General features: G+C 45.8%; 1 long non-coding RNA gene across 1 annotated transcript in view; it reads left to right on the plus strand.

Moving 5' to 3' along the window:
- The window catches only part of LOC140214370 (uncharacterized), an 82237-nt gene that overhangs the window by 34299 nt on the left and 32488 nt on the right, over positions 1-15450 (plus strand). Inside the window, exon 2 of the long non-coding RNA XR_011891311.1 lies at positions 11613-11763. This is a non-coding gene — a long non-coding RNA (uncharacterized lncRNA). The remainder of the gene's footprint in view (positions 1-11612; positions 11764-15450) is intronic.

The raw sequence follows: 15450 nt of genomic DNA on the forward strand, positions 1-15450 counted from the left end.
GATAATGATGATGATGATGATGATAAATATTGCCAGGTCATGTTAGAGGCAATAAAGTCTCCTCCTATAACGGCCGCGTTTCCTCCACCAAATGTGAGTGTTTTCTGGAATAGGTTCTTCAATCTGTGTTTATGCAGTGCGCGGTTGCTATATATGTCAAGAATAAATGAACTACGTCCCGTTTTCTTTTGCGGGAGGAGTTCCAAAAGAATATTGTCAATGTGCGTTATGTGTGTGTTGTGTTTCATGCAAGGTGTGTTTCTTTTTACCTGCGTGGTGAAAGCCCTGGTCTCCCCTTCGGCATAGCCAAAATATCTGTATCCTGCTAGCTTTGCAATCATGTGCGTTTCCTGCAAAATTATGACGTCCGGTGTATCCTTGTCTTTTAAGTACTGCTGCAAAACTCAATTTTTGTTTTCGTAACTTCTACAATTCCATTGCCATATCCTGAACCCTTTTTTAGCGCGCCTCATTTTGGGCGGGACTATGGGAGGGAGACGGGAAGTTGGACAGAAGCTGATCTTATATAAATATGTGGTTGTGTGAGTGGGTAAGGATGGTGGTGCTTCTTATGCAATGGAGGGCAGTCCATTACCTGGTGGCTGGTTTGCCTCTAAGATGTCTGATCGACTTATAATTGCGGCTATTGCCTTAGCCATTGGATTCATCAGGGTGGTGCGAAACTCCGTTCAGAACTACCGGCATGTTTCCTTAATTAGCATAACTTGCAAAAATATAGAGCATGTAATATACAGTTGTGTTATGGCCCATTTAACAAAACATAATCACCTTAACCCCAGCCAACATGGTTGAAGGCGTGGTTTATCCTGCAATACAATGGCGGTAGAGCTTATTCATGCTTTAGCCTCGGCAGTTGATAAGCAACAAGTTGGGGACTGCGTTTTCTTCGATTTCCGTAAAGGATTTGATGTTGCCGCACACAGTCTCCTGCTCTTCAAATTAAAAGCGTATAACATAGATGGTAAAATAATAGCGTGGATTGTGGAATATTTATCATTGCGGAAACATGCTGTTGTTCTGAACGGTATATCCTCGCACTATGCATCAATTACGTCGGGAGTTCCTCAAGGTTCAGTGTTGTGACCGCTATTGTTTTTATTGTATAATAATGATATTTCAACTGGTATACACCCTCCATTCAGCATGTTTGCCGATGATTCTGTTCTTTATAGAGTCGTAGATGTGATTTCCGATTCACTATTTCGGCAACTTGACCAAAATACTATAGCAGAGTGGTGTGTGCATTGGGATATGTCAATAAATATAAATAGGAATGTACAGCGAATCGAGGAAGGGAGAATGAGCCAAACAAATCTCGCCATTTCCGCGACTCGCAGACTACGTCTTCAGTTCTCCACAACAACACTATGAAAGTGCCTGAGAGCTTTTTGTTTTGTAAGTCTAGTCCACATCCCACGGAACACTGCGCACTTGATCTCCCACTATCGCAAAAGAAGCGAATTTTATTAGCAGAGATGAGGTACTTTCGATCCACGACTAAAGATCACAGGGCGTGTGATTCTAGACGCAATGTTGCCTGCTCTACCTGCCAAGGACGTCATGCGACGAGTGCGTGTGATGCGAAAAAAGTAAGCCAGGAGACACGGTAAAACGTCAGAAAAACTGCCAGAATACCAACAAGGAATACAAACCCAGACACGACTGTGTGCGCATCTTCAAGGAAAGACCGGCGTACCATCAAGGATTCTTCGACGAGCGTCCTCCTGCAGACGTTACGAGGTTGGGCAGTAACAGGTGTCACCTGTCGATATATCATCGGTGTCATAGACGGAAGCAGTCAGCGCACATTCGTCACAGGACTTCAATCACGACAGCCGAAGTTGCAGTGTGTCGGCTCTACCATCATTGTGCTCAATACTTAGGCAGGGAAGTCGAATCGAGCAGCGCAGATGGGCGTGTCAGATATGGAAGTTGCCTTGGAAGCGATAGAAATTCACACATACGCCAAGATATCGTGGCAAGTACAACCAGCTTGCCGTTAGTCGCGGAAATTGATAGGTCTGGAAAGGACACCACTGATCACCGACTATAAGAATCCGTTGTCGGGGAAGCAGGCATAGGCGTTCTCATTGGTTTCGACTAAATGTGGTCTGCGATGACGGGTGAAGTCACTCAATGCGAGAACAATGAGACAGTGATTGCTATCAACTCTAAAGTAGGGTGGATGTTTCAAGGCAGCGCCAACTGCATGGCATCAGATATAACAGCTTTACGGAGCACGGTCTGCGAACTGCTGGTGAGTATACAAGAGAGCAACAAATTCCTCCACTCATTTTGGGAACACGAGAGCGTGGGAATATCAGACGCCGTTGACAATGAGAACAGGCTCAGTCCAGTACTGAAGAAAGTCGAAGAAACAATCGCTCTTAGTGACGGAAGATACGAAGTGATGTTGTCCTGGAAGGAAGAGATCGAGCTATCGGATTTGTTGTCCGAGAGCTCGATCCAAGTCGCAGTAACAAGACTTTGGAAACTTATCTCCCGACTGTCGAGCAAGCAATGATTTAGAGGCGTATGACAACACCATACGGGAGAACCAGCGGTCTGCACATGCGGAGATTGTTGAAGGGACACCCCTGGATCCAACAAAGGTTTATATATGCCGCACCAGAAAGTGATCAGAGAACACGTACTAACCACAAAAGTCAGAATAGTTTTCGACGCTTCTCCGCAGGCGAAAGGGTGCTTATCATTAAATCAATGCCTTGAAAAGGGTGAAAACAGGTACCAGGACCTTGTGAAGGTACAATTACGCTACAGAACGCACTGTATAGCTCTGCTAGCCGACATTCAGAAAGCATTCCTTGAAATCTCAATTGGAGAGAAGGATAGAGACACCTTTAGATTCCTCCGACTTGGAGAATGAAGAGCACTGCGTTTCTCCAAAGAGGAGATTCCAGAGTGGAGGATGACGCAAGTGCCATTCGGAGCAACGGGTAGCCCCTTGCTACTGATGGCAGCTATACTCAATCGCCAAAAGCGCATGCCTTCAAGCAAAGCCAGTACCGCGAAACTTCTCAGCGAGTCATTCTACGTAGATGATTTTGTAGTGTGAGCATAGTCAGATGAAGAAGCCCTTCAAATCTGCCGCGAAGCGAAAGAGATTATGCAGCAAGCAGGATGAATCTAAAGAAACGGCCGACCAAATCAGATGGTCTGATTAACGCATTGGAGAATGATGAACAGTCGGTAGGCAAAGAACTGGCTGTCCTCCGCAAGACAAGCGTGAAAGAACTTCGAAACACATGGAATCCGTACGCGGATACTTTCACTATTTCCTTGAGGGGCCTTCTTCAATTTATGAAAGAAAAAGATGATACCAAGCGGTTCGTTCTTCAAGCGGCTTCACTGATATTCGGCTCAATGGGATTTGTTGCACCGTTCACCATTGCCATCAAGATCTTCCAGAAATTGTGGAAACGTGAAATAGGCTGGGATGAGAAGCTACCTCAGGATCTGCAAGAAGAATGGCATGAATGGGTGAGCCAACTACCACTCTTGCAAAATATTTTCATACCACTTTATCTTCGCAGCGGAACCAAATTGCCCCGAGTGCTACAGGCTCACGTATTTTGCGACGCAAGCCCTTAGGCACACGGTGCAGCGCTCTGCATCGTACCGAGCGGCTCAGCGAGTCCCGAGTCCCAAGTGTGACAGCTATCAAGACAACGGCACTGCCATGGCTGGAGCTTCTAGGAGCCTTGATCGGAGCAGGGCTACTTAATTACCTCCGAAGTGCCCTCACTGACTTTGTGATTAACTGTACAATGTGGTCGGATTCCACAATTACGTTGTCATGGATAAAAAGAGACGCAACAAAGTGGAAACAATTTGTGTCGAACAGAGTGAAAGGGATCACGGAAAAAAGCGGTCCTTATATGTGGAAGTATTGCTCAGGATAGGCGAATCCTGCTGACCTACCTACACGTGGAGTTTCAATGGATAAGGTATTGTATAACCGTACATGGCTGCATGGACCAGTCTGGCTAGGCGAGTCAGAAGATAGATGGCCACCACAACCCCCAGAACCTATCAGCACCGACGATAGGATAATTTGTGGAATGACTGCCATTCACGTTACGATCTCCAGTGCGACAAAGTCGACTTCGATTCAGGACATTGACAGCTACATCGAAACCGAAAAGCTGCTCTGGGTCACGGCATAAGATATTCAGATTTGTCCAACACTGCCGATTCATAAGCAGAGCACACACTGGTTTTCTAGTAGCCGAAGAGATCCCTGAAGCCGAAAAATTTTGGATCAGACATGTACAGCAGCAAGCGTTCAGCGAAAATGTAGGTTCGATATCAACAGGTACATCGGTAAAGACAACATCTCGCATCAAAGACCTCAACCCGTTCTTGGATGCCGACAACACCCTCCGGGTGGGCGGGCGCCTGTTGCAGCTTGACGCATATGAGTAGGTAAGACACTCAGTCATCCTCCAACACGATCATCACTTTTCTACGTTACTGAGAATGCGAGCACACTGCGAAATACTACATGGAAGCATGAGAGACACGCTGCCACAGTTACGAGAGCACTATTGGATCTGCCGGGCAAAAAAAAATTTGTGAAGAGAGCCATACATGGCTGCTATACGTGCAGACGTTTCAGGATTGGCCCTGGCGACTCTCCAACTGCTCCTATAGCACGTCATTGTGTAAGGCCGACAAACCCACTCGAAGTCACTGTAGCTGACTGCGCAGGACCACTATTTGTTGTGACTCAAGCCGGAGAAACAAAATGTTACATAGCTGTCTTCGCACGTGCCACATCACGAGCAGTAGACCTGGAATTGGTTTCCAGCATGAGCTGAGAAGCATTCCTCACGTTTTTACGACAATTTCTAACGGCAAGGGACCTACCGCGCGAGATTTATTCAGACAACGCAAGAACTTTTAAGAAGACGTCAAAAGACTTAGAGAAGCTTTTGAAGTTGCAATCCCAAGAGCACGTAACGGCATACTTGAGCCAGAAGAATAACACTTGCAAGTTTATTCTTCCCAGCGCACCATGGTCGTGCGGATGTCGGGAGCGTCTCGGCAATACTATCAAGCTTCCACTGAGAATGGTTCTTGGCAAAGTTCGACTTACCTTCGAAGAGCTGACGATTTTGCTTACGCAAGTCGAAGCGGTCGTGAACTCCAGGCCTCTCACCTGCATTGAGTCAGAAAGCGAAGAACCTGTCGCAGTAACACCAGCAGACCTCATCATAGGACGGAGACTAATAACACAACAGTTAGATGGAAGAGCACACTACAGTGTGCTCTTCCATCTCTCAACCCTTATCTTGATTTTGGACTTCCATGCCAGCTGACGATGACGGAACAGAGTAAGTGCCTCTTGTTATCCTTTGCCCATGTAGCAGTCCTTGGAGATAGTCAGTACAGATACCCGAAGAAACACTTTCCACCAGGTCCACACGCGCCATACATAAGATACCTGAGTGGGGTGCAAACTTAAGATATTCTCGCTAGTTTGTGATAGGCCAGTTGACACCACGCACTTCAACATCAATGTAGGCGCGAACAACCTCAGTACACAGAAGCTCCGCGGAAACGATCGAGTCAATGAAGGCCGTAATACGCACTATTCAAGCTGCTCACCCAAACGCACATATAACCATAACAACTGTCGCTCCCCGCCCGCTAAACAAACACTTCCCACTAATCCACTTAACTAATGCACTCATGAAGCACAATCAGGAGTCTAACAAGCTCAACTCATTAATTTTCCAACCTATAACACTTCCACAAGAACATTGACACGATGCACCACGCAGAAATATACGAAGCACCACACGAACACCTAGCTTGCGTCGGTTTTCTCTTAAGCAGCAGAGGAATAAAGCTAGTTTCCCAACACATCAAATCCTTCATTAAGGACAAGTACAGAAAAACACTCTCTAAATGCACCTCAAATGCTACCCCCACTGACTCTGCCAAGCGTGCCACCGCGAACGACACAACTGCTACAGTCACCTCAAAAGCACTCGGAACACAGACAGCGGAATGTGAAACAAGCCACTGTTCAAGTGCCACAGTCACAGTAAGAACACTCGGAACATAAAAAACGGAGTGGGAAAAGAGCCACAAGACACACACTACACCAAAAACAGCATCAACCACAGTGCCAACAGACACAACTGTAACAGACAACAGGAAATCCGCTACCGAAGTTTTCACACAGACCCCCACACGCCTGCCTGCACACGGACAAAGTCAAGCAGAAACCGATCTCTAATTAAGCCAGGTATGCGTTAAGAAACCTGCCAAACAGAAAAACACCCCACGCAAATCTACCCGCAAAAAGATAAACAAATGAGAGACATCGCAAATCAATAAATCTTGTCGGCGACGAAGCACCGAATTCCTGCAGGCTAGAAAACTTACCAAAAACTTGCGAGCTACACCTCCCATCTGAAAACCTACACAATCTCTACAGAGAAAAATATAATCCCTAAACGTCTAACACTGAACGCTGTACCAGCTCTAGTAACACTCCCATCACACCATCGTACAAACTGGCAAACAACGTTTCACAATGCCTCACTTTCACTTTTGAATATCCTCAAGGAACACTGCAAAGAACAAATCGAAAGTTTTAGCCAGAGACTTGTGAACATAGCTATGACGCCATATGAGAAGAAAGATTAAGAGAATTACGACGAAAAAGTCTTGAAACTTGGTTCCAAAGCAAATAAAAAAGGAAACTTTAATGAAAAAACAACCTTCCTGGCAAATAGCCCCCACCCGCCGACAAGAGAGAAATATAGTTCAGAAGTACAAGACATGACGCAAACTTCCACAAAATAAACCATTCCAATGTTGTAGACTTTTCAAAAACATTAAGTAAAAATGAAATGGGTGTATTCAGCAAGGGCCTATACTTTTGTCCCACGAACAACACAATAAAGGAATTCGAGCTTCACAAGGAGCTCTCAGAATTTTCCCGACGCATGCCTATCAAGCACTTTTGTGCAGACACACCAGGCAACGAGACGACACCACTTAGAGCTCAATCCACTTGGGCTCCCGAACCAGAACAAGCCATAGAAACATGACGTATACCTTAAGACTGTCAGTAAAGAAATTATAAGCCAATCCAATGCATCTAAGTGACTTAAAAACTTAGCTGTGTCGGAGACTCATATTATTTCAAATCTTAGTTGCCGGAATTACATTGTTACAAAAGAAGCAGATAAGCGTGGACGTACAGTTATTTGAAGAGTATAAAAATGCAAGCACGAGGCTTACAGACAACTAGACAACCCAGAACGTTACCGTAAGCTAGATAACGATCCGGCATTATCCTAAACGATTCGGCATCATCCTACACAGTGACAATTATCAACAGGCTGAAATCACTTTTGGCTGATTAATTAGTAACACTGTCAGAATACAAATTTTTAAACCAAGCTACAAAACTGCCGGGCGTTTCTACCTCCTTTAAAAAATTCACAAAATTTCATCCACTGAACTATACACCACTATTATCACAGGGCGCCCGATAGTATCAAACAATAACGCCGCGACAGGGAGCATCTTCACATTCCTTAACCACATCTTTGGTGACTTGCCAAAAGCACTTCCGTCATTTGTACAAGGTACGCCCCACTTGCTGAGAATTACAGAGGACATCATTGCTAAAGGCACACTACCCCACAACATAATTATCGCAACACAAGACGTCACGGCCCTGTACATTAACATTCCTATCCCTGATGGTTTATCTTCGATAAAACAAACGCTGTCCAAACACCAATGTACAATACTCTACTGAAGTCTACTTGTCTCTCCTTGAATTAGTTCTAACACATACCTACTTCGAATTTGAGGAGAGGTACTACCAACAGATACTTGGTAGAAGCATGGGTACACATTTTGCAACAACCTACGCGAACATATTTATGGGGATTCTAGGAACAGATTTCCTATCGCGCTGCACTGACAAGCCCCACACATACCTACGACACATAGACGACATATTCATAATATCGGGACGTGGTGAAAACAGTCCAGGTAAATATGTAACATTTCTAAGCTCTTTCACCCAACAATATATGTCACATCAGAATCCTCTACTGAGCGCATAAACCTTGTGAACACAAAAATATACTTTGGCAAAGTGGCGCTAATGACAACGCTGTATAGTAAACCTTTAGACAAACAGCAGGGCCTAGAATATACGTGACACCATCCGAGACATTGCAAACAGGGCATCTCCAAAAGCCAAGCCACACAACTACGTCTCATTTGCTTTAAAAACCAAGACGACATAGATAGACTCGATCACCTTAAAGAAACCCTATCAAACAAGAACTACCGAAACAGTCATCTTCAAAAAGCCTACACCGCTGCAACCAAACTTGATCGAGCCGAGGTCCGATAGCCCCACCCGAGGATCACAAGAACAACGCCTCTTTTTACTACTAAATTCTCAAACGCACTCCCAAACGTGAATAACATCCTCACTAAATACTACCCAATTCTCACCAGCAACCAGAATGTTAATAAGGTTTTTCTCCAACCCACCCAGAGTAGCCTGCAGACGCAACACTAATTTTAAAGATATTCTTATTCATGACAGACTACAAACAAAGACGAAGTTGGGAGCCGGTCCCTGTGGCCACCCGAGCTGCTCTACATGCAAACATATTCACTCTACTACTACAGTAAAAAAATACAGCGCCGAATTAAGCCAACAAGGTAACTTCTGCTTTCACCTGCACATCAAGCAACGTAGTCTATGGTCTAGAATGTGCCGCTTGTAGTAAAAAATACACAGGTGAGACAGGTGAACAATTTCATGCAAGACTCAACGGTCACCACGTGGACACAAAACGCAATTTACGTGAACCAGTAGCCAGCCTATTTAATGAACGTGGTCATATATTTGACAAACAAGGATCTATATACTACAAACAAATTTCAGTACACCTCGCGAAAGGAAATATACGGAATCACACCTCATGCACAAGTTTAATTGCCTATACGCTACGGCAATTACTTTAGCGCGTGGTAACATACAATATCTGAAAACGGTAACTTAAATCTGAAATTCTCATGTCATCAACCAAGACACAAACACATTATGCCACCAGCTAACCTTAATTCTTAACCTCACCTATACCTCCATTTCGAAAATTTTTTCCTACTTACTACTCAATTCCATATACTCTTTAATGTTTTTACATTTATATGAGCTATACGACCCCACTTTTCCAATGTGCACTGGCCCCCGCTGCTTCTGCGCATGTCATTCTTTTATTTGTTATTCCTGTTTTCGTTCTCCCCCTCTCTTTTCTCTTTCTTTATTATATGCATTTTGAAACACCCGAGCCAACACATTCCGAAGTCCCATACGTCAGTAGACGTTTTTCGGCGCCTCAGCCGCGCAGGGTATCGCCATTTCTATAAACACCGTAACGACGCCTACATTGAGCTTCTGGGGCTGAGGTCCCTTTAAAGACCATGCCACTACCTTCCAGATACGCCGTACATTGCACCCCAGGCTTCTGGTCGCCATCTTAACTACTTAAAATTACTCGACGCATTGCTCCTATGCTACTGGAGTCAAGCTTTCAACTCACTTTTAGGGGGGGGGGGGGGGGGACTTTTGTGTTACTCGTGCAGTGACCTCCTGTGGCATCTTCTAATGCCACAAAAGCATGCCGCCAACGACACCCCTCAATGCTCCCTTCCACCTTTCCCATCGCTTCACGAACGCCCTCCCTCTCGCTTTACCAACACCCTCCTCTTGGTGTCTCCCCTCCCCCGTTTTTTCTCTCTTCATGCCTTTGTTTTCTTTTCTCCCCGCATTCCCACTCTCCCGCTCTTGTCCCCTCGTCTTGGAAACGAGGCGCTTAGACGTCAGGTGACAGCGCCCATTATCTCTGAATTTACCTTGATTACCTTGATTTTCAATATATATGTGTGTTTTTTACTTCTTATTTAGGATGGAACGAGCATGTTAACTATATTGGAAATAAGGCAGCATCATTTTTGGGATTCTTGCGGCGCAATTTTAGTCATTTACTGAGTAACATAAACGCAGTTGTATTTCAGTCATGTACGTTCAATACTTGAATATGGATGCGTTTGATGGGACCCACACACATCTGAGCTTATAAATCAATTAGAAAAAATCTAAGATAAGGTAGTTAGACTTGTTCTTGATAAGTATAGCCGGTAGCTTAGGATGACAGAAAGCAAACCTAAACTTAAATGGTAAGAGTTGAAGGCTCGTAGAAGGCATATCCGATTAAAATTTTCGCACAATATCTATTATTCTAAAACAAGTATATACCGCGAACAATATATTCAGGCAACACACTACATATCTAAGCAATTTGGCCAGAGTTGAGTTTGAAGGTATGGGAATTCTCGCGTAGGGGTGACGTCTTCTGTTATTCCTTTTTTGTTAGAAATGTTCGAGAGTGGAACAGTTTGCCATCGAGCATTGTATATATCACAGCAAATTATGCTTTTTTTCCCCGCATTGGAAGAATTTGTTCGTGTATTTATTCAAGTCTGTAACCTCCCTGCTGTAGTGCCCTACGGGGCGATGCAGGTAACTAATAAATAAAAAGAATTATAAAAATATTTTCGTCCCGTTTTTCATTTGACTTTTGTATCTCTACTAGAGTTTTTCGAATGTCGGATAATGCTTTATCTACCACAGTGTACCGCTGTTGCGAAGTGAACTATACCGTGCTCAGATATTTTGAGTCCTCCACGTGTTCTGATCACGATGTTGTAATCTCCTCTTGGAAAATGGCATTCTGCTTGCCTTGCGTATTTGCTCTAGCCTGCCTTTCCACGGGTTATTGTTGCACTTGTCGAGCCGCGCCGGCGACAAGGTGCTCTCGCGGTGTAGGGAGGTTTGCCGGTCTGATCTTCTGTGTCTGACCTCCTTCCATCCCTTGCTTATATCCATTACTTCCTGGGATATGCTGCACCCTTCTACGATGACTTCCATTATTGAGAAAAAAATCGACAATTGTTGAGAAAGCCAGCTCCGGCGTGTTGCCTCGCGGCTCTCCCACCCTGAGGTCCGGCCAAAATATTGTAGAGGCTTGGAAAATGGGAATCCCACCTGGTTTTCGGTATCAACTTCCTGGGAATGAGCTGAGTCCGTTGGTGTACCATAGCTCATTGCCTTTTGGGATTTGCGCTACAAAAACAGTGGTGGAATACGGAGCCGACGTGATGTGCATCGGCTGCATCCGGCTTCTTCCAAGGGCACTGTTTCCATGAAAATAATCTGCACAGATATTGTTGAGCACAAGTTTGCAGCGCCATGTTGCCATATAATTAAAGCGTTCAATATGCATAACCCTGCTTTCAATTTCCACTTGCAATGGCCTCGAAATTTTATAGTATAACGGTAATTAAAACGATACCACTAGCGCCACTCGTAAACCTTTTCGATAAATGACGCCGGTGCTTCTCGTCAGTGCAACGTGGAAACAACTTTTTTTTAAAGGATTTCTAATGTGGCTCTCCCATTTTCCTCTTAAACATCACTCCACCGTACCAAGTTCCTATCCGAACGCTATTTTCAGGAACGAATCTGGAAGTCAACTTACATGTGGCCATAAATGCAATCAATATGTCAACGTGCCTGCACCTTCAAATTCTTCCAAACAGTTATAACTCGAAAGACTGCCTACGAATTCGCCTTCTGCCAAGAAAATTCTCAGCATATGCTCAATGGTAAGTATATGACATGCTAATTTGATATATACAATGTAACATAGGTTGAACACGGAGGCTGGAAAATGGACGCAGTTGCTTTAATGGTGGGCTAGGAGAGGAGTGTGCAGATAACGCGCTTCCTAGTCTTCCATGAAAAATACCATAAGAAGCCAACCAACATAGACCGCGGGGAACACATAGGGAAAACCACATGTATTTACTAACCGAAACAAAGAAATGAAAAAAATTAATAGAAATGAAATTCAATGAAAACCTATTTGACGCAGGAGGGAAACGATCCCACGTCTTCGCGTCGAACGTGCGATGCTCCTGGTTATATATATATACACTTCACCCACTACACTCTTGCCATTGTTCTCGACAATTAACCCCGGGAAGGAAAAGGCAGCCACACGATGACCTAACAGCTTGTCTATTTGATTCTGTCATAGTGAGGCTTATGGTGCTTAACGCTTATAATTTCTCGTCCACGATGGCTAATGTGCCAAGATGGTTCAGCGGGTTGAATGGCGTAGTTTGCCAGCGATTGGCGTTGGAGGACATGGTAGGGGCCTCCATACCTGGGCAGTAGAGTAGACGAGAGACCGGGTGGAGTGGAAGGGACAGAAAGCCAATATAGCGCTCCGGGGAGGAGTGTGGGCGCAGATGTGGTGTCATTGCCAATGCTCTTCTTCGTTCGTAGTTGTTTAAAGCAAAGGCCTGCGCGAGATCGCGGCACTCTTCCGCATGTCTTGCTGTGGCAGAAATATGCACACACATAAAGCATCCGGCTTGTACGGAAGAATTGTGTTGATGGTGTGCGACGGTTGCAAAGGTTGAAAAACACGTGGTGCTCTCAGTAGCGGTATTGTGGTGTAGGTTGCGATGGCAAGAATGACGTACCAAGCGTACGGTTAAAACATTATGTGAGGTCCTTGGTCTGCAGGTTGTAAGCATTAGCGTTGTGGTGCATGATGCGGCACTTTTGAGCATGGCTTTGGTGACTTCCCACAAGAAGACACCTCCCCGATCGCTGAGCAGCTCATGTGGTGGATCATGAGGTATGAATCGGCGAATCAAAAATGAGGCATCATCGTGGGCTATAGCCGATAGGAGGGCGACAATTTCGGTGTGTCGCGTGAGGCGGTCAACAGCCGCGATCCCCAGTGGATGAAGAAATCTGCGCAAGTGTAAGGGTAAGTGTCCCATACTAATTGATGGCGACGCACCCGAGCGACCAGGCAGGCCAAGGTAAGAGTCGCCGACTGGCGGACAAGAGGCGCGGGGAGGATTTCTCGCGCTGACAATCGAGCATGAACAAACGAACTTCTCTACGTAACTATACATTCCTGCAACTATACAATGCGCTGATAAGTTGTAAGTACTTCAGAGTGTGCACACTGTGGATCAGAGTGCAATGACCGCATATTTCAAAACAGAGACTGCGGGATATCACTAACAAACACTGGCGGTCGTTGGCGGTTTAACTGCGTCGGTGAAATAAGTCGTAGTGAATGGCAAAATGGTGGTCATCACGACACAACGCGCGGTCTGCTGGCTGTTCCGATGCATCAGAGAGCACGTCTATCAGTGAGGTGATCCAGTGGCCCTTGCGCTATTCGGAAGCGATGGTGCGAAAGTCGATGCAAGAAATGGAAAGCCGGAATACGGTCCAGAGCGCACTGTCATCAGGCAAGGGAGAGTGTGAGAGGCCGCTGGCGGCGGCTATGATGGAGCACATGAAGGTCGTAGTCCTGTAGGTGAACTGCTAACATGCTAGGCAGCATGAGGGGTCCTTCAGTGACGACAACCAACAAAGTTCGTTGTGGTCCGTGACTACGTCAAACGGGCAGTCATGCAAATACGGCCGGAACTGAGAGCCCAGCTGATCGCGAAACAATCTTTTGTTGCAAAACCAGTTATATGGACACTCCAGCCCCAATTGCAATGGCAGTTCATCAGGGTGTTCCGTATAAAGTTCCGTATAAAGCTCATAAAGTTCATTGTATAAGTATAAAGCTCATTGAAAGCACGCGATGGAAGGCGATGATCGTGGTTCACTCTGGGGAGCGCGAAGAAAGAAAACGGAGAGCAAACGTGCTTTCTTTGTCGCGCGAAAGGCCATGGGGGTGATTGGAGGGGGGGGGGGCTGTGCCCCGGCAGCAACTGCGGATTTCGCGACCGGGCGCTAACGGAACATGCGATCGCGGCTCAATCTCTCGTGCCATATATGGAGTAAAGAGGGCAGGTAGCGCGGGAAGGAGGTGGTGGGAGTGCTCCAAATTTACCAATTGTGTACTTTGCACGGCCGCTTGCGATCGCACGCGCCGTATCTTGAAAGCGATCTGCACATGGACTGCACCTTTCTTCGCGCTGTGTTCTCGCCTCTCTTGAGTTGATACGATAGGCCATAGGAAGGGGATTCATTCGCTGCGGCTGCTACCGCACTTGCTCACACCAGTGTTTTGTCAGCGAATGTCAGTGCTCATTGGGTGTGATGTGCTCATGCTTGCTTATGCGCGCTAATACCATGCTTATTATTTCAGTTAGTCACCGAAGATTTCTAAGCTCATACAGCCAGCAAAAAGACTACCCTTGCTTCGTGTAGATGTCAAGTAATTTTCCATAGTAATCAATGCTTCGCCTGTCGGGCGAAACTGCGACTTTTTCCGGTTACGGTGTAGTTACTCTCGGCTTTTGTAAGCGTGAGACTTGCAAAGCCACAATGCATTAAAAAAACCCGTGTTTGCGCTGCATAAAAACTGCGCCGAAGCCAGCACCACTGGCATCTGTCTGCATCTATGTAATAGCCGCTGGGTCGTAGTGGCGCGAAATTAGAGGTGACGTCAGCAAATGGCACGGGATTGCGAATGCCTCATCAGAGTCTGATGAGTGTCGAGTGACGTGAGTGTCACGAGTGACGAGTGAGTGTGGCGATATGATGGTTGCGAAGTTTCGAAGAAAGCATCTAAAGTAGGACACAGACCTGCCATGCTGCGCCGGTCTTCGACGGATGTAGGTTAAAAGAATTCGGCGACCGTCCGAAACTTGGCTGGATCGGGTAGAATTCCACCCTTGGAGACGACGTAACTTACTGTGGTCAGCTGCCGCGCTGAAGATCGGCACTTCTTTAAATTTGGTTGTAGGCCGGCGTTTTTCAAGCACTTCAAAACACGACGGAGGCATTAAACGTGCGTGAGAAGTCCGGAGAGAAAACCGACGTTGTCAATGTAGCACAAGCATATATGTCATTTCAACTTGCACAGAATGGTATCCATAATGCGGTCAAAAGTTGTACACGCATTACGAAGTAAATACGGCTACGGTAAACTTGCACAAACCATCTGGGTTGACAAAGGCTGCCTCGGTCGATAGTCGCCTGTCTTGGTTACCTGCCGATACCCTGAACGCAGATTGGGAGATGAAAGGAATTCTGTTGACTGTAGGGTGTCAATGGCGTCGTCAGTACGCGGTAGCGGGTACACGTCCTTGCAACTAATCTTGTTGAGCCGCTGAAAGTCCACACAAAACCGTACAGAATCGTCTTTTTTTTGCAACAAGGACGACAAGTGACGGACTGTTTTAAGGTAGAACCACTTCGCGTGGGAGCATGTGGTCTACTTGCTCGTGAATTATACGACGTTCTGAGGGAGGTACGCGGTACGGGCGTTACCGCAGTGGCGGTTACGAGCCAGTGTCGACAGT

The sequence above is a fragment of the Dermacentor andersoni genome, unplaced genomic scaffold (genome assembly GCF_023375885.2).
Source record: "Dermacentor andersoni unplaced genomic scaffold, qqDerAnde1_hic_scaffold ctg00000039.1, whole genome shotgun sequence".
NCBI classification, from domain to species: domain Eukaryota; kingdom Metazoa; phylum Arthropoda; class Arachnida; order Ixodida; family Ixodidae; genus Dermacentor; species Dermacentor andersoni.